General features: G+C 31.6%; 1 long non-coding RNA gene across 1 annotated transcript in view; it reads right to left on the bottom strand.

Moving 5' to 3' along the window:
* LOC143225767 (uncharacterized) overlaps positions 1–19,971 on the bottom strand; it is a 39,902-nt gene extending 19,931 nt beyond the window's left edge. Inside the window, exon 1 of the long non-coding RNA XR_013014063.1 lies at positions 19,813–19,971. This is a non-coding gene — a long non-coding RNA (uncharacterized LOC143225767). The remainder of the gene's footprint in view (positions 1–19,812) is intronic.
* Positions 19,972–25,927: the final 5,956 nt, after the last annotated feature.

Here is a 25,927-nt window from a genome sequence, read left to right as displayed (position 1 = left end):
GGTTGTCCGACAAGACACCAGCCGATCGTCGAACCAGATTAAAGCCCTTACGGATGCAGAATGCACCTCAAGAACAATAAGATGGCATCTACGAAAAAAAGACTTTAAAAACCGTAAACGTGTTCAAAGGCCACGCCTCCTCCCACATCACGAAACAGCTCGGTTAAACTTTGCTAAGGAAACTAAAAGTGTTTAATTTTCAATTGTTCTTTTCTTATTTAATTGTCGATTTCAGGAAAGTATGTTTATTTGACATTACGCACAAAACTGATGTTGTGCCCGTCACTAGCGTCGAAATCCAATTTTTAAAAGTTCGAACTCTCAGACTCACAGCTGAACTATAGGAAGGGGAGATCATTGATAAGAAACCTTGTAACACTTGGGTACATATTGGTTTTATAGCTATCGATAGTGGGTTTGATCCGATAATAAAAACTAGAACATTATCTTCAGAGACGAAGCAAGAAAATGGATTGATGCAAAAAGCAGGTAGTCATAAAATCCCAGCAACACGAATGTTAAAAGTTTCTCAGTAGAAAGCTTTACACAATATGATATACGAGTAATTGATATTGAGGCCGAGCGCACATTGGGAATAGAGTTTACTTCGAAACACAGTCTATGACCAGAAACTCTCTGTGCATCACTCGTCCATTATAGCACCAGAGGTGGAACTTCCAGTAACAAACGAGAATAGAAGCAGTGTATGAGTTGTCAAATTACCAGTGGAGGAGGTGAGAAGATATAATAAATAAGCACTAATATAACATGAAAAGCCTTGACACTTTTCCTTTAATAACGACTTTCGTTTCAGTGTTTTCACATAAATATATGATCTTGTGAAGGGAAGAAAAAATGTAGATGGTTTTAGTGATAATGATTATCATGTCCTGGTTTAATCATTCCTGTTTGACCTTAGTTCCTTAAGCGCTTTAAAGTATTCAGATGTTAATCCACAGACGGTGCTTAAAACTTCCATTTGACTTTTCTATTATATTATTCGTGACAGAAGCACCTTTTTGTTGTCTTCTGCTACTTTGTTCCTATTGTTCTATCCATCTAGAAAGACCTATACTATGCTTTTGAATGATTTCGTTAATGCTGAATGTGTATGTGTTTGACTGGATATACAGACAGTAAATACAAAATGAGGCACCGGAATAAATATCAAACGAGCAAAACTGCACATATGGATCCTGTTAATAATATTAAAAAAAGAGTTATGAAGTGTCCCTATTGGTAACTTTTACGTGTGTATGTGTGTGTAAATACGATAACCACTAAAATAAATTTTGATGCGTTTTTGAATTTTGCGCTAGCCGCTAGTCCCTAATTTAGCAGTGTATAGCTAGAAGGAAGGCAGCTAGTCATCACTACCCACCGCTACTCTTTTACAAATTAGTAGTGAGATTGACAGTAACGTTATAACGCCCCTGGGCTGAGAGTACGAGCATGTTTAGGACTTCTTTTTGGTATGGTCTTAAACTTTTGACCAGCTAGTATTTACGGCTAATTTCATAGTGGTCACATTTTCCCTATTAAATGATAAAAATATTTGTTTTTTTTCCGTTTTCTTATATTCCTCTTTCGAAGCTCTACTCAAATAAGTGGTTGAGTTCAACAACTCAAAGCATATTTTTTCTTTACGTTCATTGGCCTTAAAATTTTGGCCAGCAGTGTAGGTATTCCAGCCTGCAACGTCCCCAGTCTTTGCCACCTTTCGCTACCTGCAGCCAGATGTGGGTAGGTGGTTGCTCACAAGGAAAGCAAAATTAATTTTAAAAATTAAAGCATTTGTTTGAGCATTACTTTTTGACTAGTTTTTTTTTTCATTCAATTACTTATAACTATTCCATTTGTAAATTAAAATCATTTATTTACTAATTAACATGTTATATACATATACGCCATATGCAAAATGTGGACAAACTTCTGATCCTCTACATATTTGCATGACTCTGAATAGATCTCAAAGTAAAAATAATGCGGTAAATACTGTTGAATTAGAACATTTCACAATTCACCCTTTCACTTCACTAGTAATTATAATATCGGAAATCGTTGGTACAGATACAAATAAGTTAGAAAAGGAAAATTGTTTTATTATAAAATATAAAACTTTATATTCTTATGTTTTTAATTAAAATTATAATGGTACTACTGCTATAAGTTTAAATAATATTAACTAAATTGGTAATATATTTTAGTTAGGTAGTATTCGCAATAAACCGACAAAAAAGAAAAACAAAAGGGAAAGGTTAAAAAATAAATTAGGTTAATTTTATTGATTTATGTACAGATTTAGATTACTTATACTATTATTAAGAGTTGTAGTTGTTTTTACAAAACTATGTAAAAACTAAACACTTCAAAGTTGAAAGTATTAGAAAAATCTGTAATTATATTTAATTTTCAACATAATAATGTTAAACACTTAATTTCTGAACTTACAAATTTCTAAAATTGTGCACGATTCTTAATACGAAATATTTTCCTTTAAAATACTTAAAACCTATTATCAGATTTAAATATAAAATTCCAATAAGGCCACTTATATATATCATTATAAAGACTTTTTAAATAATTTCGATATTAATAATGTGAATAATTTACCATGCGAGTGCTACTCAAATTATTTTCAAAAGCATATTATTACTGGAAATTTGTATATAATTATGACAATTTATAAACGAAATCATAATGAAAGATGTTCACTAAAGAATAAATACACAATATAAGAAAGTAAATATCCTAAATTCAATAAAGAAAAAGGTAAATAATTAATTGTTCTAAACATTATCCTTCAAATTGAGTTTTAGAATGGGGATATTATATTACTAATAGGATAAAAAATGATCTTTTATTAAATTAATCAAATATCCAATAGATTTAAATTCTTTTTATTTAATTTAAAACTAAAATACAAGAGAAATATATTATTGTACCTATCGATAAGGCCAACTGTAATTTTGGCTTCATCTGTAACTTATAACTAATCATCTGACATACTCGTCATCTGACGTGGAATATTTAGGCTTAATTACGACAGCATAAGTTTAACAGATTTCACATATTAAAAGTAATAACTTCAGCATAAACTTTATTTTAAAATTATAACAAAGCTTCTTCATAAACAACACTTTCAGTTTGCTTTCCATCTACCAGTATGTAAAGATTCTGAAGTAATCCAACCCTTTAACACTCTATATCTCACGAGAAAAGCATGGTTGTTTGAGAAACAATCCAACAACTTTCTTACTTTGACTTTTAATGCGTTTAAAATATTCATCATTGTCTAAGATTATTTGAGATTGACTAAATAAGCTAGGAATAATTTGCCAACAGGATCTACAAATTATAAATAGGTTAATTCCATTTTTGGTCCCTTTAGGGCATTACCCATAATTCACAGTGTTTACGTACAAATTTTGGTTGAGATTGGCGCAGACGGTTCGGAAGGATTAGGGTGCAAACAAACGCTCATTTCGTCTTTATACATATAGATGAACTAAATAGAACACAGACTTTTAAATTACAAAATAAGTCTAAAGAAAATATTATTAACAACTTGTTGAAAAAAACTATAAAAAATTGATTTACAAAAAATCCATTTGTAGAATTATCATGTTTATATGCGACACCTAAATCACATAAATCTATTACATTCGATTTATTTCTAGTTCAGTAAGTACTAAATCAAAACAACCTGAAGCTTTATTGAGTAAATTGCTGAATCAGTTATTCCTTAGATTACAAAAGAGTAATTAACATGATCTGTGAAAAATTAAAAACATTGAGCTTGTTCTTAAAACTTTAGAAAATTTAATTGAAAGACTATTAGCAGATACAACTGAACCATATGATTTTACTAGGCTGTTTAAATCTATACCTCTTAATGATTTGGTAATAATGATAAATTCTTTAATAGACAAATTTATAAATTTACCCGTAGAAATAGAAAAAAAAATTTACTTTTAATAAAGTAAAAAATATTTTCAGTTTTTATCTATATATAATGATATTTATTTTGGTGAGTACATACATAAACAAATGATATGTATACCGAAGGGTGCTAATATTACATTCAGGTGGCCAGGCATGGCTAGGTGGGTTAAGGCGTTCGACTCGTAATCTAAGGGTCGCGGGTTCGAATCCCCGTCGCACCAAACGGCTCGCCCTTTCAGCCGTGGGGGCGTTATAATGTTACAGTCAATCCCACTATTCGTTGGTAAAAGAGTAGCCCAAAAGTTGGCGGTAGGTAGTGATAACTAGCTGCCTTACCTCTAGTCTTACACTGCTAAATTAGGGACAGCTAGCGCAGATAGCCCTCGAGTAGCTTTGCGCAAAATTCTAAAACAAACAAACAAACAAACCATTAAATGCAATACAAAACATTATGTAATCACATCTTCCTAGGTGTTGTAGAACTTTTAATAATACGCATTTCTTAATATTTAATATTAAAATGTTAGTACATAAATTTATTTGTAATTTGTTCGAGGAGAAAACGTTAATTAAATATTTTAAATCATTTTCTGTATAATTATATGTAATAACACTTTGTGCATGTAATTACATAATGTGCGTATAATTTTACAATAAAATTATTTATAAAATGTATTGTAGAGAAAATAATTCGAATTACTTATTGGACATTTCATATCGTGTATGGGTAGATTAAAGAAGTGGTGGTTTTATCACCTTCCTTACACAAGACCTGCTACTATGTAGATCTCTTTATAACTATTGAATATCTAGATAAAACATGTAACGGTGGAGGATAGGAACTATACACATTTATAATATTAGTCGGGTCTAAGAGGGTAATACTATAACATCTTGTTATTTATGTTTGAATAGCGGTTCGGCATAGCCAAGTGTGTTAAGGCCTGAGGGTCGCGGGTTCGCATCCACGTTGCGCCTAACAAGCTCGCTCTTTCAGCCGTTGGGGCGTTATGATGTAACGATCAATCCCGCTATTCGTTGGTAAAAGAGTAACCCAAGAGTTGGCGGTGGGTGATGATGACTAGCTTTAGTCTCACACTGCTAAATTAGGGACGGCGAGCACAGATAGTCCTCGAGTAGCTTTGTGCGAAATTCAAAAACAAAACATGTTTGAACATCATACTGGGGGCTGTAATTTTAACTTCAAGGACGGTTGGCGATGTATTCTATTACTTTTTGCTGCTTTATTTTTGTTATTTCTATTTTATTTATTCCTATGAGCAACCACTTTTCCACATCTGGTTGCAAACAGCGAAAGATGGTAAAGATGTGGAACGTTCTGGGCTGGAGCACCCACATCTGTTCAGTTGATTTTTATAATGCAGCTGGTGAAATTATGACTAAACTGGATAAACCCAACTCAATCTGGGTCTTATTTTCACAAACATTTCTAAAAAGCAGGACACGTTACATAATGACCCAGCTTATTAACTGATTGCTTGCAACTGAGCACAAAGCTACACAATGGGCTATCTGTGCTCTACCCAACACGGGTATCGAAACCCATATTTTAGTGTTGTAAGTCCGCAGACATGCCGCTGTGCCACTGGAGGACGATCAATCTTAAGATTTGTGCCTCGGTATTGGATGTTTGTATTGTGGCTGCGATTTTCTTTATGTCTCACGAATTTACATTAGACTATATTTATTTATTCACTGTCTGTATATTTCTATGTAGGAAGGAGATTCAAGATATTAATATAAGTGTATTATATAACAGATTAAAATGCAGCTATTTTTAAAAGTTTTAACAAAGCAAATAGTACTGCTGTAGCATTTTAAACGATTTACGATCCATCACATTAAAGCTCACTTCAAACAAAATAATTTTTCCAAGCATATAGAGAGATTTGCTTATAATTTATCAAAACTTCCATATTATTTAATTTAGTGTTACTGAGTTCGTCTTTCTTTTCTATTATTGTTCCCAAAATTAAAAGTGTAGCTGACGAAGGCTCTTATAATTATCTTAAACACTTACTAAATATTCTGTAACGCTTTTAATCGTAGCAGTTAGAAGTCCATATAAGAAACTTAAAAACATCTTTCTACTTTGTTGTTAATCTAGTAATCCAGATATTAATCTCGACGTCATCATAAATTTTCTGTTGATGTCCACTCAAAGTCACTTCGACCATTTGGATGAATTCGTTATCACATTCGTTTTATTGATACTGATATCTTTGTTTGTATTTTTAGCAGGTTTTCTTTGGATTATTTTGTTAAATAAAAAACGATAGCAAATATCAGTAAATTTAGTTACAACGAAAAAGATAAGTTTACATGTTCAACTTAAAGTTATTTAAGATAGCACAGCTAAAGTTCGCTAATACGTCTAAATTAACAGTGCTACGCAGAATATTTTTACAAGAATTTCACTTACTTGCAGATTGAAAGAAAATGATTTCAAGAACTGTAGACAAAAGTCGTAAAAACATAAACTAGTCACAAGTTATGTCAAATAAGAGGAACTATTGCGTGTGTGAAAAACATGAATATTACATCTAAAACTAACCTATTAATGGATAATAATAAATTAAAAAGAATATGTTGTGAGGACTAAGTTCTAAATCCCAAATAAATCAACGAAACAATAAAAACTAAACAGAAATCGGAAAACAGGAATATGCTGAATTTAAAGGTTTGTTTTTTTTTAATTTCGCGCAAAGCTACTATCGGGCTATCTGCGCTAGCCCTCCCGAATTTAGCAATGTAAGGCGAGAGGGAAAGCAGCTAGTCATCACCACCCACCGCCAACTCTTGGGCTACTCTTGTCCAACGAATAGTGGGATTGATCGTTACATCATAACGTCCCAATGGCCAAAAGGGCGAGCATGTTTGATGCGACGGACATTCGAACCCGAAAAAAATGGATTTCTTAGTTTTTTTATTTGCTATTAAGCAAGAAACTACACAATGGAGTATTTGTGCTTTGTTCATTACTGGTATCGAAAACTGATTTTTGTATTATATACTCTCAGACTTGCCGCTAAGTCACAAGGGGAAGGGAAACTAAAATTGTTTAATTTTCAATTGTTCTTTTCTTATTTAATTGTCGATTTCAGGAAAGTATGTTTATTTGACATTACGCACAAAACTGATGTTGTGCCCGTCACTAGCGTCGAAATCCAATTTTTAAAAGTTCGAACTCTCAGACTCACAGCTGAGCTATAGGAAGGGGAGATCATTGATAAGAAACCTTGTAACACTTGGGTACATATTGGTTTTATAGCTATCGATAGTGGGTTTGATCCGATAATAAAAACTAGAACATTATCTTCAGAGACGAAGCAAGAAAATGGATTGATGCAAAAAGCAGGTAGTCATAAAATCCCAGCAACACGAATGTTAAAAGTTTCTCAGTAGAAAGCTTTACACAATATGATATACGAGTAATTGATATTGAGGCCGAGCGCACATTGGGAATAGAGTTTACTTCGAAACACAGTCTATGACCAGAAACTCTCTGTGCATCACTCGTCCATTATAGCACCAGAGGTGGAACTTCCAGTAACAAACGAGAATAGAAGCAGTGTATGAGTTGTCAAATTACCAGTGGAGGAGGTGAGAAGATATAATAAATAAGCACTAATATAACATGAAAAGCCTTGACACTTTTCCTTTAATAACGACTTTCGTTTCAGTGTTTTCACATAAATATATGATCTTGTGAAGGGAAGAAAAAATGTAGATGGTTTTAGTGATAATGATTATCATGTCCTGGTTTAATCATTCCTGTTTGACCTTAGTTCCTTAAACGCTTTAAAGTATTCAGATGTTAATCCACAGACGGTGCTTAAAACTTCCATTTGACTTTTCTATTATATTATTCGTGACAGAAGCACCTTTTTGTTGTCTTCTGCTACTTTGTTCCTATTGTTCTATCCATCTAGAAAGACCTATACTATGCTTTTGAATGATTTCGTTAATGCTGAATGTGTATGTGTTTGACTGGATATACAGACAGTAAATACAAAATGAGGCACCGGAATAAATATCAAACGAGCAAAACTGCACATATGGATCCTGTTAACAATATTAAAAAAAGAGTTATGAAGTGTCCCTATTGGTAAGTTTTACGTGTGTATGTGTGTGTAAATACGATAACCACTAAAATAAATTTTGATGCGTTTTTGAATTTTGCGCTAGCCGCTAGTCCCTAATTTAGCAGTGTATAGCTAGAAGGAAGGCAGCTAGTCATCACTACCCACCGCTACTCTTTTACAAATTAGTAGTGAGATTGACAGTACGTTATAACGCCCCTGGGCTGAGAGTACGAACACGTTTGGTGCGACTGAAATTTGAACAAGCGACCCTCAGATTACGAGTTAAGTGCCTTAACGACTTGGCCATGCCAGGCCCACTACTAAAATACGTGGTAAGATGTTAAAATTTACAGAAGAAAAGCATTGCAGATTTAAAGCTGGCATTGGGAGATACGAAGACATAAAATGCTTTAGTTATAATTGAGTGGATTGTACTTTGCACTACTTTTACCAATTAATCTGTAACAAACACGCCTTACTAAAGAGCTTTTATAGGAGTTTGTCTTTGTTTAGGTTTGGTTGTAGTAACTTCCGTTCAACTTATAATCTGTTTTTGTTTTTCGATAGTGGTAACACAATTTGATGTATTTTTAAGAGCACAATAATACATTTGTTTTTACTGTAAAGAAATATATGTATATATATAACTCTCTATGGTGTAAAGGCCTGGCATGGCCAAGTGGGTTAAGGCGTTCGACTCGTAATCTAAGGGTCGCGAATTAAAATACCGGTCGCATCAAACATGCTCGCCCTTTCAGCCATCGGGTGTTATAATGTGACGGTCAATCCCACTATTCGTTGGTAAAAGAGTAGCCCAAGAGTTGGCGGTGGGTGGTGATGATTAGCTGCCTTCCCTCTAGTCTTATACTGCTAAATTAAAGACGGCTAGCAAAGATAGCCTTCGTGTAGTTTTGCGCGAAATTCCAAAACAAACAAAGCTATTGTGTAAATTACTTTTTCTTATTGGTGATAAAACAGTCCACCATTTAAAATCTTTCAGAAGTGTTTACACATGGAAAAATAAAAATAAATTCAGAAGCAGTATTTCTGATGCCATTTATTTGAAAAAGCATTAAAACTAACTTCAATCGTTTAATAAAAATAATTTTACTAATTTTTTTAACAAAAATACATTGAATGTTGGTATTATTTCAGCAAAATATTCTGTAACTTTGAAAGTGTACAAAAAATGTTATATTACATTTATTGTTTCCCTGGTGATGATAAAGGAGATTCGTTCTCGTAAAATCGCGTTCGTAGAGTTTTTGAGTTCTCTTTATTTCGTTAGGTGTTGGGGTAAGTTATGAAAGTATTTTGAGGTTGATATTGTAAATTGTTAATAAATAAATCTTTGTTCATCAACGTTTCTAAGCATTAATATCGCAACTTTTAATCATATTTTACTTCTTTTTCGCAGCGTTGACGTTTGATAATGAGAGCGAAGGTAAGAATATAAATTTTAATAACAATAACCATAATTAATATTATTACTTTAACTGTTGTGATTATGTAATTTCCTTTGTTAATATTGTAATTACAAAAGTTTTACCGAAATATAGAATTTGTCATAATAATAACAGTGAAAATACAAAATAATTATAGTGGAGAGTAGGCATGCTTGTGGTGTCTTACTTGTAATTTACAATATTGTATTTCTATTGCAATGTGAATAGTTTGTGCTAAATCAGAAAATGTTTCTTTTCAAATTACATAGTGTAATTTTAGAAAAGTTAATATTAAAGGTAACAGTTAAAAGTTTATTAGCGTTCATAAACTTGTAAATCGTAATTGTTTTAAAATAAATTTTGTTTTATGATGTTTTTAACGCCAATTTCGAAATGCGGTGTACTATTAGTGTTACTGTGTTAGGCGTGTTGAATACTTTGTAAACATTTGACAGTGCATCTTTTATTTTGTCTTATTTCATGTCATCCTTCGTTTAAGTTGAATTGTATAAGTAAAAGTAACAGGATTATACATAACAAAAAAAAATTATGGTGCTTAGACTCCAACAGTTATTATGAAGTTGTAAGAACTCAAGAATTAGTTTCTATTTCTTCAAAGAATGACATGTAATAGAAGTTAAAGGAAAATAAAAATTCAGAAGAAAAACCTAAATGCAAAATACCGTGGTTAATATTGTATGTAATAATTAGGAAGGTTTTATTGAAATATCCAGATCACTTCAAATACCACAAATAATTTAAAAGTGTGCTTACTATAAACACCACTTCAGAGAAATTTATAAAATAGAAAGTTTAATGCATAAATATTTAATATGCAAGTAAGTTTGTAAAAACTTTTATAAATCTATTTTGCCTCTGAAAATTAAAACTAAAAGTAACAATGATTTACTGTAATATCTCTCTTGGTTATCACAGTTGATTTGTACTTCAACAACCTTAAATACAGAGTTAAAAATTGTAAATATGAAAGTAAACCCTTTACTTGTATTAAGTAAAAGCAGTATTTTAGTTTCTGAACACTAATTTATAACCTGATGTATTAACGATGACAAGAAACTCAAAGTAATAAGATGGTTGGTATGGGTATTAGAATGAATTAAGAAGGTTAAAACATTCTGTAATTTATTTTAATTTAAAAGTTTTAATGCCCATACTACCCACCTCTGTTAAACTGTTTAACATAGCAGTTATGAAAAATTAGCACCATGAACCTTCTATCCAAAATATAAATAACTGATTTACAAGGGATTTCAAACCATTTTTCTTAATCACGTCAATTAGATCTACTGTTTTTCAAAAGAAAACAAAATTTGATATCTTAAACTGTCATTGTATGACAACCTTCATATCTAATATTGCCTTAATATCACTCTTATTATTAACCCTTCAACAATGCAATAACCTTCTTAAATTAAGAAGCCCAAGAGTGAAAATAATACTCAATGTGGCTTAATCAGTGTCTTGTACTGTATAACATATTTAACCCTTAAATGGCGGCCATCATTAATTGATGCTGCTACCTACAACATTCCCACTATTTAAGAGTTAAACTTTTCTTTTCCACTGACGTCACATTATTTTGGTGGCATAAGAGACTAATCAAGCAGAAAACCATAATTTTTTTTTTCTTATAAGGTTATTCCCATCAAAATCGTACTTTAATTATGATAACTCTTATGTATTACCACCATTTATTATATTTAAAAGCCATCTGTTTTTTTATTTCTCCAACTTCCTTGAAGAAATCAATTATTTTTAAAGCATTGACACTATCCTAAAAGCCAGCAACTCCTGAAATCTTAATATCTTAAAATTTAAATAATGTATTAACTGTTTCTTTTATGTCTTGCTGATTTAAATCACAAACTAAAGAAGGAAAGTCTTAACAGTGAGTTGGCATGCCTAGTAGAGGCATTAATCTAGTTTGAATACATTCAATTTGTAGTAATCCTTCATTTTTTTAACAAGCAATTTATTGAATACTCATTTCACTTCAGAGACTTGTTGCAAAGGGGATTTCTTCAGATACTGTAAGAGCCATTGCATTTTACAGATATATCATGATAGCATAGTTTTGTATAAAAGTTTTAAGATATGCTGACTTAAAAAAAATTTAGTAATGTAATTTTTCAGAAAAAGTTTTCCACTTAAATCATTGGGGAGGGTTTTGGGTATTGGATTACCTCCAACTATCTAATTGACAAGTGCATTTACTTCTTTTAGTTTCATGACCTATTTATGTTCACCTTTTCAAATTGTGGATCCACCAATGAAATGTATGACACAACTATGATGGATGTCATTCCTTTAATGCATTTCTTCTGTCTTTTAAATAAAGACAATTTTCTTTTAATGAAGTAGTTTCAAGCATTAAAACAGTTGATATTTTCTATAAGTTCATCATGACAGTTTTCAGCAAGGGTTTCATTAAGGAAACAGTATTTGTACATAAAAAGGATCATAAAATTTTTTGATATTTTTTTTAAAAGATAAAATGTTTACAAATCATTACATCTTACTGAGAAGTTTCCCCCATAAATATTCATTTGTACAGTCTTGCATGTTTGTTTTGTCTTAATGTCGCTGGACAAAAGTAGTCTTTACTATTTTACAGTTGAGGTAATCTTATTAAATATTTTTAACAATTTGCTAAGGAAAAGCATTTATAAAAAAATCAAGCTTTTCAATTTGTCAAATGTTCCTTCAGTTTAAACAGCATTATTTATTGTGTGATTTTAGCAAATGAAGGAAAGAACTAATACACATGGTTTGTTATTGCATCAAGGTGATATTGTTTGTTTTGTAAAAGGTAAAAAATAAAATGGAGAGGAGTATTTTGAATCAGTGACATAAATATAAATGTAACAATGGCTAATACTAATTAGTTATTTAAATTTTAAAATATGAAAATATTCTTGCTTTGAAATTTCATAATCTCCTTAGTCTTGTTATTAAAACTTACTTTCCTTAATATTTTAAATCTATTTCTTAGTGTTTATATGTCATTTTTCATCCTTTCTTTAAGAAAATGTCTCATGTCACAATTCTGATCCATTTACCTTTTCATTATGGGCTTGGTATAATATTCATGAGTTTGTCTACACATTTGCACATGTTAAGTATTTGCATTAAAACTTTTGATATAGCATGTGTATATATTTATTAAACATTTGGTAGATGTTTAGTAGAGATTATAATTTTTATACACAGTCTTTTTTTAATGAAATATTTTCATAGATTTGTTTTTGAAAATATCTCTTCTTCATCCCAAAAATCTAATATTTGTGTAAACTCAAACCTATTAAATAATTTCAAATGTTTGTTTTCAGTAAGACTATATTTTAAAATATAATGAAATTTTCTGTATCCTAACTACATAGGGTCTGTCAGTTGACCAATCTCATGACCATTAGAGAAATTAGGAAATAAAGTATGCTTTTTCTCATGCTAAAATGACTATATATTATAACATGAAAATACAAATGTTTAGTCTAAGTAGCTTAAGTCTCATGGCATTATATATTTTTATTATATTGATCTACCAGACATGCCTACCTTACATACAACTTGCATTGATGTGGTGCACATGTTACTCATGTATATCCAACATAAGACTGGCCTCTAATCTTCCCTGTCTTAGCTGTGTTTTAGTAGACTAGTATTGTAATATTGAGTTATATTTCAATTATTATACATTATGTGGATTGTCAACTTATTTCTGAATAGTAATACTTATTTTTTCTTAAAATACATAGAAATAAATAAGTAAAGCAAACAACTATCTTTTCTAACTATGACCTTTAAACTCATTTGCTACTGAACATATATTGCTGAACCTCTTATTAAAATATTGCATGTAGAGGATATAAAATTTTAGGTTTTATATGTATATAGTTGAATAACCAAAAAATCATTACCATGCTGATATCAGAATTCCACTATAATTTTATTAAGCTTAGAAACTGGGCTGCATTTAGATTTAAAAAAAAAAAAAAAACTTCAAGCAGTCTAAAGACACAATTTCTTGAAATCTTGGTTTGAAAGAACATGGTAGCCTTTTCACAATTAAAATGGCTGAAAAAAACCACAAGGGGACATTCTAAGCTGTTGTTTGGTTATACTGAAGTGTATATAAGGGACGATTTCCAGAATAGAAAGAGGTGAACAGGACCACTGTTTGATTCAGTTCCTAAAACATATTTCAGCAAAACAGAAAGATGGGAGATTCTTATTTTATATTCCAGCTTGTCAATATTGGCAGTTTAAGTTCCTAATTTTTACAAAAACTAGAGACTTAGTATTTTGAAATCACAAATATCAAATTTTAAACAGTGCTGTATTTTAACATACCACATAACTTACTGAAATCTATATTTAGATGTGTTCTTTTAATATTTACTTTCAAATTAAGAAATTAATCTGGATATCATATTAAAGTTTGGGTTATAATCTTCAGTTTGATTCCAAATTTATTGACATGAATTCATAAAATAGTAGTTCAGTAAAATTTCGAATATAAATCAACAAACATGATGACATGGCCTTTGATCTATCACCCAACAAGAAAGGGTTAATATATTCATGAAATCAAACTGTTATGATGATGCTGTACTCAGCATGAATCCTCTACACAGAAACCTACCTATCTGCTGTTATTTGTAAATAGGATATTAGCATGCAAGGTGCTAGATGTTTATGCATGTTAATTTTTGTGTATAGGCATTAAGTTAAATGCAGTGTTATTGCAATGCTATGGGTGAAACTGCTCAAGTGTTTTTGACAAAAAAACAAACAAACTTGTCTGTGACCATGTGTATTGGATATGTTTTATAAATTTCATAGGGCAAGGTGACAAAGAAATTTTTTACATATGATTTCAAACTACAACCTGTTTGATATCCCCTGGTCAGCTGAAACCTATGGATTGCAATTCTTTTAGGGCCTTCTCCATTTAAATTCCTCACAAGCTGTGATGTATGAGGGTATTTACCCTTTTCTCCAACTCCAGATCCAAAAATACTTGGATTTTGCAGCCTGCTGTAAGTTTCTATTAGTGGCCTTCTAACTCTCTGTGGAATGTTCAGAAACTTCTAAAAGTTGAGTGTGGATCAAGCAAAAAGTCCTTTCAGCCAACCATAACATGTAAAACATGATCTTCAACCATAATCTTCAAATAATGCCTGTGTTTCAGCATATGTGGTTAACTTCCATTTGTTTACCCTTTCCATATTACCCTATTTTAGAATATTTAGCTTTGCAATAATATTTTTTTTTTCCAGTTTGTCCATATCTGAGTAGTGATGAGAAAGATTCATGTCAGGTTCACTTGCACCTTCCACTCAGTATTTTGCCACTGTAAGAGAGCTAATTCAAAGTTCCAAGTATTTTAGGGTGTCTGCCTCCCCTCTGAAACTGAAGAATTGAATACTTATAAGTGTATAACTTTGATATTTAGAAATCCTCTGTAAAATCAGTTTACTCTTATGCTGCTGTTGCTTGATCAGTTACCTCAACAATACCCAATTGTGTTGCTGTTTGTAATTCGGTAGAAAGTGATTTACAATTCCTACTTCTTTACATAAACAACACAAGTAAAAGCAGCTTTTTTATGATGCAGTTCTGTTTTTGTATCTCCCATTGACAATGGGAAAAAATCTTTACATATGACAACATATGCAAATTATTTTACATCTTTTCTTAGAATGATTATAGAAAATACATATTCAAGTTTAAATACTGAAAATTATCTTATATGAAAGGTATCTGTGCTTATCCTCCCTAGTTTGGAAGTGAAATGCAGCTAGTCTGCATCATTGAGGATAATTTGTTTAACTGTTGTCATTTTAAAACCTTGATCTTGGTGTGTAAAGTATCTTTAACCATATACAGTTCAGTAACATTAGTTTCTACGTTACTGACAATTTCATTTAATTTTTATCATTGGTTTTAACGTGTAAAAGGAATTAGAAAATAAAATTTCATAATTTTATGGCAAAGTACAGTAAAGCTATTTTAGTGTAACTAAAAAAAATGCATAACTTTGGATAGATTTGTTTTTGTCACTGAGGAAATGTCCAGGAGTCTTGTAGCTCTTTCCTGTTGTAACTCAGCTCTGTAAATATTTTAGATATCAAATACCTTCTTTTAAACTCTTACAGTAATGTGTAACTATGGTAGTATAGCTATTTGGATCTGGTTATTTTCTTGTATAAAACCTTTTGAAACGAAAGTTATGTTTTATAGTGGCGTAAAAAACGTATGAGGAGGTTGAAGCGCAAGAGGAGGAAGATGAGAGAAAGGTCCAAGTAAACTGTAATCCTTGATGTATGTCAACTTTATCTTTTATCTCCGTCATTCATTTCATGTATGTTTCTTTTTACTTATAAAACTTTAAAACTGAAGGTTCTCCCTAGTATTCTAACAAGATGTATCAATACCTTATCTGACAATTTATTTGAAGTTTAACAATGAATAATTTTACTGAATCTGTGCCACACATCCTCTTTGAAAATTATAGTTATGTTTTAATATATATATTTCATGTTTATATCATTATTTCATACACTAAGTTACTTCATTTAAATGCAAGATATTTATTTTCTTGGGAAAATTCTTAGATATTTCACAGCTATTCATTTAGACATTTCATTTGTAATAAAGTATAGTTTAGAAACATGAAAGTATGCCCATTATATTCTTGCAAAGCCAGTGGAATATACAAACTTTAAACATCAGGCATAGGTTGATTTCTGAATAATAAAACATGGAACCTTGTAATCAATTAATTGCCATTTTTAGTAATGGTCCTGAAACATCTTCCTTCTGCACCAAGAATTTTATAACAGTTCTAGTTAAGAGTTAGGTATGAAGGTTATTTTTTATAACTGAAAGCTTTTATTTTTCACTTCAACTATATACACTATTCTTAATTGCTTATAAGCAGAGTTGGATTATTTATCTACTTTGCTACTTATCTAATATATAGTATTTAATAACACTTTTAGTTTTCTAATACATCTAATGAGGTAAATTTATATTGATATTTGATGTTATAAATACTCTAATCTTGAAGTAACAAAACTTGTGTTTTCTAAAATTATTTTTTTGTGTATCATATTTAGGAATATCTGTAATTCTTCAGAACAGGAAGATTGAAGGTAAAAGGAATTTGTAAAAGAAATGACGACCACTTGTGGTTCTGAAGTACTTTAGAAGCTCTTCTAAATTAGAAACCTGTGATCTTCAGCTTTATGAAGAAAGTTTTGTAATACAGAAAAACAGCTTTTATTTTCACTGTATATTGAAGTTGCTTTTAGTTTTTTTAAGCTGGAAATATTACTGTTTGTAATACAATAAACTGACCTCTTTAGGAACTATAGAAGGCAAGTTAAGATTTTTAACCATACAATTATAACAAAATTGAGACTAGATACATCTGAAGTTATGTTTTAACGACAGAAAATAATGTTAATTTACTGTGACGTACATTGATTCGTTTTAAAGATGCATGTTAATTTATTGTAAAAAGTTGCCCTTCAATTTATATTTAAATTGGCTCCAAAGATGTGTAGTGTTTAACAGAAACAAAAATTAAAGCTTGGAGACTTATGTTACATTCTAAACACAGCACTAATATAAAGGGTTGACTCCATCAACGAAATGCGATCTCTATTATATTTTGGAATCAATCCTTTGTGTGTAATATTGAGTGAATTATTTTGGGTTATTTGGTAAAAGGATAAGAAAATGCAAAACCCTGTCAGCTTAGTGTCTTGTTCGTCTACAAATTCTATGTAATTAGCTGAACTATAGGCTTAATTCACGAATAACTGATTTCTGCATCGAAACCCAAATTCGATATACGGAGAATTTAATGTTGTAACTGGTCGACAGAAGCTGCTAAAATCATTCTCTGATAAATCGTTCGCTGGATATAAGCTACATGCTAATCACATGATTTTCACTCTTTACGTTCAAGTACATGTATAATGTTGGAGAGTTTAACAATATGGCAGCTGTTACAGGTTTTACAAATTCAATTCGTGGTTTTGAACGTTAAAAAAATTGAGCTTCTATCCAACAAATGACATTACAAAAACGTGTACCAGATAGAGCATGAACAGGCTGCTGTATGTAATATACATGCTTCAGGTTTAATGTCGTTATTAGCTATTGAGTTTTCTGAATCGTGCCTAAAATTATCAGTGTAGACTTGACAGTCAAACATAACGACAGACAATTGTTTAGTATTTCGTCAGTATATTTATTAATTAAACATACTTTCGTTACCAGTACGAAGTAAAATAAGGAAAGTAATAAAATATTCGTAAATAAAATGATCTGTCAAAACATAGCGGCAAGGACTTGGATTTTTACTAATTATGGTGGGATTTCATTAGGCCTTTTATACTTTTCAGTTTTACTTTTTACATCAGTGTATCGTGGAAGCCTTAGTAACCGTGTCATGGATCCCAACTAAGCTTGTTAACTATAAACTCTGGAGAGGTATTGATGACGATCTATATAACATAAAAGCCAGTGTGTGTTACGTCACGTTTGATTTCTTGAAATAGGGGTCATAATGAAAGCTAAAATACGTTTATCTAAATAGAACAGTTAAGAAACTGTCTGCCTATAACACGATTTCAGTGAAGGGAGTTGTAAAACCTTGTACGTCTTGATATGATAAGCCTGAATTATACTAAAACGTAGTGTGGGATCACCTAGTCTTGAGACATGCATTAAATTTATCATAAAAGTAAAATTATCGATTCAATTTTAAACTAAAATCGTTTCTTAATTAAGCCATTTTATATTACCAGCTTTAATCGACGACGACTAAGAAATCGATAAAGGTTTTTCCAATTTTGATGTCTACATATTTCATTTTATACTTTCATTATTTCAGTATTAATAACTGAGTTATTAATAAACCTAATAACAATAATATTAGGTTACTTTTGTTGCTAAGCGATATGTCATAAAATCCATTCATGGTACATAATGTTACGACAACAGACTGCTTTTCTATGTATTAGATGTTGTTAATCTAACAGATTTTAACAATATTTATTCTTCGAATTCATTTAATAAATGATCTTAATTTTCATTGACTCGCAAAGGAATTCACGTAAAATGTATTCACTTCAGTTAGCTATGAAGTGTGAGGAGTCATAAGTGAAAGGACATATCACATTTGTTGACTTGTATTGAGAATTTTTATCAGACTATTTTATGAATTTTTGTCATTAAGTTTACCAGTAAATTAAAAATTATGGGATGGGGTTAGTTTACTCGCCCCTTTATTTTTGACGGGCTGTATGGTAGTTTACTTATAACTGCCTCGAAGAGCTGCTGGTAATGAAATGTTTTACTTTTTAATGGTAATGTACAAGTTTAATAAATTGCTAAAAGCACAATACTGTAAACACGTTTCATGATGTAAGTACGCATTTTTATAAGAAGTTGGTTGGTTATTTGTAATTAAGCACTAAGCTACACAATAAGCTATCTGTGCTCTGTACACCACGGGTTTCAAAACCCGATTTCTGGTGTTGTCCGTAAGTTCAGAGATGACCCCGTTCCACTGAAGGGTTATATGTAGCATACATACGTTTCTTGACATGATTGTTTATTTTGGAAAATTTGAAGTGGATTTTTTTTCCCCCATGTGGAAACTTCCCAACTCATCTTCGCGAATAAACTAACGTGTTTCGGAAATTTTGAGAAATCGTCGATCATTATTGGAAACATTTTAAATCAATATAACTAGTGGTAGCAGGATGAAGATCCATAGGCCTTACAACTACACGAGGCTAGGGCGCTTGACTCGTAATCCGAGGGTCGAGGATTCGAATCCCTGTCACACTAAACATGCATTATTATGTGACTATCAATTGCACTATTCGTTGGTAAAAGTAGCCCAAGAGCTGGTGGTGGGTGGTGATGACTAACTGCCTTCCCTCTAGTCTTATACTGCGAAATTCGGGAGAGCTCGCGCAGATAGTCCTCGTGTAGCTTCGCATGCAGACTAGGGGTTGAGTACCAAACTGTGGTAGGCCTGAGGCTCCTTGTAACGCTGCATACTTTGGTGTCGTGTGTTTGGTGTAGTGATAATCAACCCTTATTATATGATCTGAAATAATTGTCAGTGTTGAATAGTTGCATCCCCTCTAATATATCGCTCCAAATTTAGGAACGACTAGCGTTAATAGCCCTCGTATAACTTTGCACGAAATTCAACAAAAATACAGCTACGAACCATTAAAGGAGCCATAAAACAAAGCTTCTCTTACCAATACCGGAAACAGCCGAAGTCACACAAACATACGTATCAGCATTACACGAACACACACCTATTCACAAGGCAAGATGAATGAAAAGACAAACGAAACCATTCCAAAGCAACCAATGGAAGATAACGACACCTAGCGAAGACATATGAAAACTGATAACGGCGATTAATTTATTCAAAGAATAAGCTACTCAAACGAAATAAAATGGTACAATGTCTGTAGTAATAATAATGAAGAAGCAGCGGTGCCTTAAGAAGTGAAGTAATAATAGAAAACTGATTGATATAATAAAATGCAATAAATTTCCGTGTCCCCAATCTTTAAAGCAACTAGCCTAAAACTGAGTACAATTGTAATTTGGACGTAGAAGTTAATTGAATTTCGATACGTATTAGATGTATGATATTTGCTAACAAGGTTGATACAAATTTATTTTAATATACAAACAATAATACCATTTATAATAACGGTTATTGCAAATAATGATGCATATACAAAAGTTTTACAAACAATACCGGGTCTTTTATCTGGTTTTGAACTGGATATATTTAGGTTTCACGATTAGCTGAGAAATTTGGAGTTTATATCAGTACATTTCACTCAAGTAGTTAATTTTTCGCTGATCACATGTGAATTGTTCACCGCTGAAGTTATATAATGTCTTTGTAAAACTACTAATTTCTGGTGTTAGTTCGCTAAAATTAAACAGTTTGAAATCTAAAAATGTTCATGATGAATATCTGAAGTTCCTAATTGATAAGCGTTAATCACGGTTATAATTTCCGAGGTTTATAGTATACCAACTTTAGCAATACAACAGTGTGTACTGTCTCCTGGCACGTTGCGTTGGTTACTTTTTATAAGCGTTAGGCGAATTTCTAGAAATTCCACTTGCATAACAATACTGACGATACTTTAGTGCTTTCGTATAACGTATATTGTTGATTCTACACTCGAGAACCTTCAGTTTTAGGGAATAGATTCTGTTTCGCAATACACGTTTAACAATATATGCTACATGCATTTCTAAATATATATTTAACTGACACAAACCTCGATATTAAAATAAATGTATAATAGTAAGTGTCACAACGTGTATGTATGCACTAGTGAAATCACTTATTAGGTTATTCTATTCTTCTGAGGTAGTTTTCATAAATAACTTACATACAGTTTAAATGTTGATAGCAGTGTCATAATGATTATGCATTAAAGCTAGAACACTTAATATTTGGTATGTGTACATCTCAGGTAGTTATTCCACTGTTGGACAACAGATTTCGAACATTCACATGAACATGAACTAAGTAGAAATATTTTTTTACGGCACAGAAATAGGGGGTTTGGTTGATCTCTTTTTGCGTACTTGCATTACCATGAAAATACCACTTGATGTGATTCTGAAAGAGAAACAGGTCAAACTCCAGCAGAGCGTTGTTGGATTTTTTTCACTCTCGAGAATAGCCACAGCTATTGGCCTCGTCCTGGAGACTGAATGGTGTAATCGACATGTGCTGTTCGTTATCTTTAACTTCACTGATTGAGTCAGTGCTTATTTATACGGTAGTATGTCTGTCACTAATGTGTTATTTGAACAATTTATAGCACAATTAAAAAACAAAAAATCCACATGAATGATAATTAAAACAGCTAGTTATTTTTTATTTGTAAGGTAAATAGTAAACGTACTTTACAATTAAGTTTTGTATTTAGCTCGCATCACTATGATACTGTATTTAAACATGCTATAAGTATCCATAAGCTGATGAATGAAACTGTTTGTAGAAAATTACGCACTTCTAACAGTAGTTTATTTGTCATTCTAAAAGAAAGATCGGTGAATCTAATGTTTTATTTGGTTTTAATGTAATATGCTCAATTGTGCAAGTTAATATTTCATAAGCGTGTTGTTTTGCTAAATGTTTCTTCACATTTATGTCTTGGTCAAAGTTACATTTATAACATTTGTGCAGACTGTAATTACTTTACCTGAAACAGTAAGTATGTCCATGCAACATTGCGTTGAAGTGCTTCAAGTAGTATTTTACTATTTTGTAGCAAAGTCATGTTGAAGTCAGATTGTGTACAAGTGGTTTCTCATAATCAGTAGTTAAAGGTCAGCATTTATAGCAAACTGTACTTACCGTTTCACTTCCCTCTTTCACCGTAATAACTATGTAATGGTGAAGATTCATATGAATGTGGGTATTAGTCATGAGAACTGAAGTTGTCACTAAGCAAGGAATCATCAGTGGTGAGCAAAACTATAAAGAAACTTGTTGGCCCAGGACATCTACAGATGCTTTAGAGACGTTTTCTACACTTCCAAGTAAACTTCTGACCAATTAGAAACCAGATTGACCATGATTTTTTCTAGATAAGATCAACTTCTTTACTTTATGATTAGCTTATCTCTTTAATTACTAGCAAGTGGTTAAATTATTCATCTGACCGACTTATATTCTTACAAAATGGAAGACAATCTGAACTGAATCTGCCAATGGACTCGTCCTGGAGTCTAAAGAACCAGTGGCCCCACTTTAAAGCTATAACCACTAGAACTGGCCATGGAAGTACCAACAGTCCATGATATTATCACAAAGCCAGTCTGTGAGAGAAGGCCAAGAACAGAAAATTGCCTAGTTGGAGGTTACTGGGAAACGTACAGTTATAATAATGACATCTATGCGTAACTCCAGTTGAAAAAAAATGCGGGAAAGATTACATAGAGTCTCTCACTTCTACTGTGAATATCATGACTCCATCTCATTCCTATGATCACTATCTCCCTTATCTGTGCACCAGTTGTATGGACTTCTATTCCTTCCCACCACATTTCAACAAACCACTGCATTAAAACATCTCTGCTACACCCAAATAGCAAAGTGGATGAAAGTAAGAGGAAGAAACCAAGATCTATCCAACAGCCAGAAAGCTTCGCCGTATTTGAATGGAGTTTGTGATAACAAGATAAATCGTGCAAAGATGAAAGAGTTTATACAAAAACATTTATTCTCATGAATTCTTTACATGTTCTACGATAGTTTCTGTAGGCTGAATCCGAAAATGATATTCGTATAGATTTTTCACAAAACATCATATGTACTTTAAATAAATTAATCATTTTAAGCTTAAAGTGATGACAACTACTGGCTACAGACCAATCCAGACGTGAGTGTCTTATTGATCGTTCTAAACCCACTATAAACAAACCGCTAGTATATAAGCAGTTAACAGGACGCACGACGTGCAATTTCTGGATGGTATTTGTTTGTACGTGCACTCTGACATTGTTTCTCTTTTCAATATTATTTGTCGCTATGGCAAAAAGAGGCTTTGCAAATGACCAAACATATTATGTTATATTTAGAATAAATTTGAACCCAGTAAGTTACTTTTTCCCTAATTTATAAAAAATGTTACATTGATAGAAAAAAAAAAGTGTTATTTTTGAAATCTGCGTGGATGCATTATGGACAATACGTTATTAAACCAAAACAGCTTTTATGAAGCTTAAATTCGCAGGCCTGTGCAAACCCTTCACTTAACTGCAAGTTTTTGTGTTTGTCAGAATTTAGCTGGTTTACTAATTATTTTAATTCAGCACTTGATGTTAACGACTGTCTGGACCAAGTAAAATTAACATGCTACGTGCCTCATATAGTAAAATTTCGTAAACACGCTTACCCATTTAGAAATTCAAGTCTTCGTCAATGGTTGTTTTTCCGTTCATGGTGTTAGAAAAATATGAAGGTTCAAGAAATCTTGATAAAAATGAATAAAAACCCCATAACCTGATTGCTTTCGAAAGTTGGGCCTTTCTTCTTCAGGAGCAAATTGGGAATGATGGTGTAATCGAATGAACGATAGATATATAAAGGGGGTTTAGTGACGTCATCAGTTTTACAGAAAATGCCTATTTTTCTATGTACTGTTGGAAGTGTCTTATGTCCGGTAAAATGTAGCCGATGGAGAGAGTATATGTGAAAAGGTGTTAGGGATATTTTACTTTAGAAATGGCTAAATGAATGTATATTTAAAATTATACTTAAGTGTTTAAGTAAAATAAAGGTGACACCTGGGGATCGATTGAGAAAAATATATTATACTAATCAATTTATAAAACAGGTATGAAAATTTATATTTAACAAATAGTAAGTTTTAGGAAGTTCAACATTCATATTACATGAACAAATAAGCAAAGAATAAAAATTATTTTTCTGGCAGAGATGAAATAATGATCGGAGATCACTGATTCCAGGTTCTAGATTGATTCCGTAAGGTTGAAGAGAGATATTAGTGATCCAATAAGCTTCTTATATCTCTCTAAGAGTTTTAGTTTTGAGTCATGTTTCATGCCGATGAAAGTGACATTGTAAATGGAATGAATGGACTGGTTAAAGTGTTGAGCAGCAGTGAGATCTTTTTCGGTGTTAATAGAAGATTTATGGCTGTTGGAACGTTCTGTAAGGGTTGTTTGTATATGTTGTATGTATTAGTTATTACAGTTTTTACACTGTATAAGATAAATTGTGTCTTTTGTTTCACAGGTGATTTCTTTGGATATTTTAAAGTTTCTTCATTGTGCTTGTCAGAAAATGAGTCAGTGGTTTTTTTGAACTTGCAGGTTTGACAATGAGCCTTATTACATGGACGACAACCATTTCTGGGTGGGATGTACCGGTATTCACTTTTATGTGAACAAGGATATCCTTTAGAGTTCTGCTTTTTGGAAAGAGATAACGGAAACTGTAGGAAATACCTGTTTAAGACAATTGTTGAGCTGTAGGAGATGAAAATGTTTTGTTTTTTTTAGAATTAATCTTATCTTCTACAGCTCTGATAAATGTTGTGTTTTATTTCATTACACAAGTTTATTTTTCGAGTTCCTTGTCGTTATTCATCGAATGATAATATTTTGATCACGTATAGTAATAGTTTGTTGTTTCTGTCTCCCAGAACAGCAAAAACCCTAGTAATCCGTATACAGCGAGACCTCCAAACTATCTCAAACCACTATTCAGTTAAACAAATTTCTTAAATTTAAATGTGTCAGATACCCTGTGTTTTTTGTAAATAATCCAAAATAAAACAAAAGTAATCGGAAAGAAGGATAAAACGCTTTTGTTAATCTTAAGGTTCTATTTACAAAGGTATCGAAACTCAATTTTTAGCGTTTTCAACCCTCAGACGTACAGCTGAAACCCTGAGTCAAGAGATAAAACGAAATTAAACAAAATAAAAGAACTAAAAAAATAGTCATAGTCAATAATAATGTTCAAGCATGTTAAAATATATTGTTGATAAACTTTATAAAAGTATGTACGTTGAAGAGCTGGGATTTATATTTTATATAATAAAAAGAAGTACAACAAAACGGTGTATGTGTCCACTGCCTGTCATAATTACCATAAATTACGATATTTTACCTTTTGAACATCTTATTAATTAAAAGGATTAGGAAAAGTTGCTGAATTTGCGCATTCACATGTCTGTATAATACCAAATGATAAAGTTTCAAATAATATTTCGTGTATTTCTAAAATAGTTATGTGCGACTGAGTCGGGTTTCTAAGAGCTGACGTAATCCAAGGTAATCTTGGATGTAACCTAGTCTAAAACTGCATGTTCTTTGGTGGTGATATATGTATGCTATTCCTGATTAGTTGTTTTAAATTTTTTCAATATTTTCAGTTTGTGTAATAGAAAACAAGATTTATAATTGCGATGGTTCTGTGATATTCATTGAACGTGAACTTTCAAGTAATGTAAGAAGGCATAAAATTGTGTTTTATCGTCAACTAAACTTTTCTGCCGAAGTGAAAGGAAATGCTTAAAGCGGTAACATTGCATTGGTGTTGCTTGAAACAAAGTAGAAAAATATGCAGTCCTCTGATTTCTTGAAATTGGCAACTCATGAAATATGTAAGTACATTTCACCTGAAATAAACTATATATACACATATGTATATTATATCATTTCTATAAAATGTTGAAAAGACAAACATCGAACGATATAATTTTCATAAAACCTCAAAAAAACAATAAATTTATAATAAATCAATAAGATTGATAAATTTTACTTTAATATATAAAAGTATAACTTCAATATGTA

The sequence above is a fragment of the Tachypleus tridentatus genome, chromosome 9, assembly GCF_004210375.1.
Source record: "Tachypleus tridentatus isolate NWPU-2018 chromosome 9, ASM421037v1, whole genome shotgun sequence".
NCBI classification, from domain to species: Eukaryota; Metazoa; Arthropoda; class Merostomata; order Xiphosura; family Limulidae; genus Tachypleus; species Tachypleus tridentatus.
The sequence above is the reverse complement of the archived record's forward strand: the minus strand, read 5'-3'. Positions and strand labels throughout refer to the sequence as shown.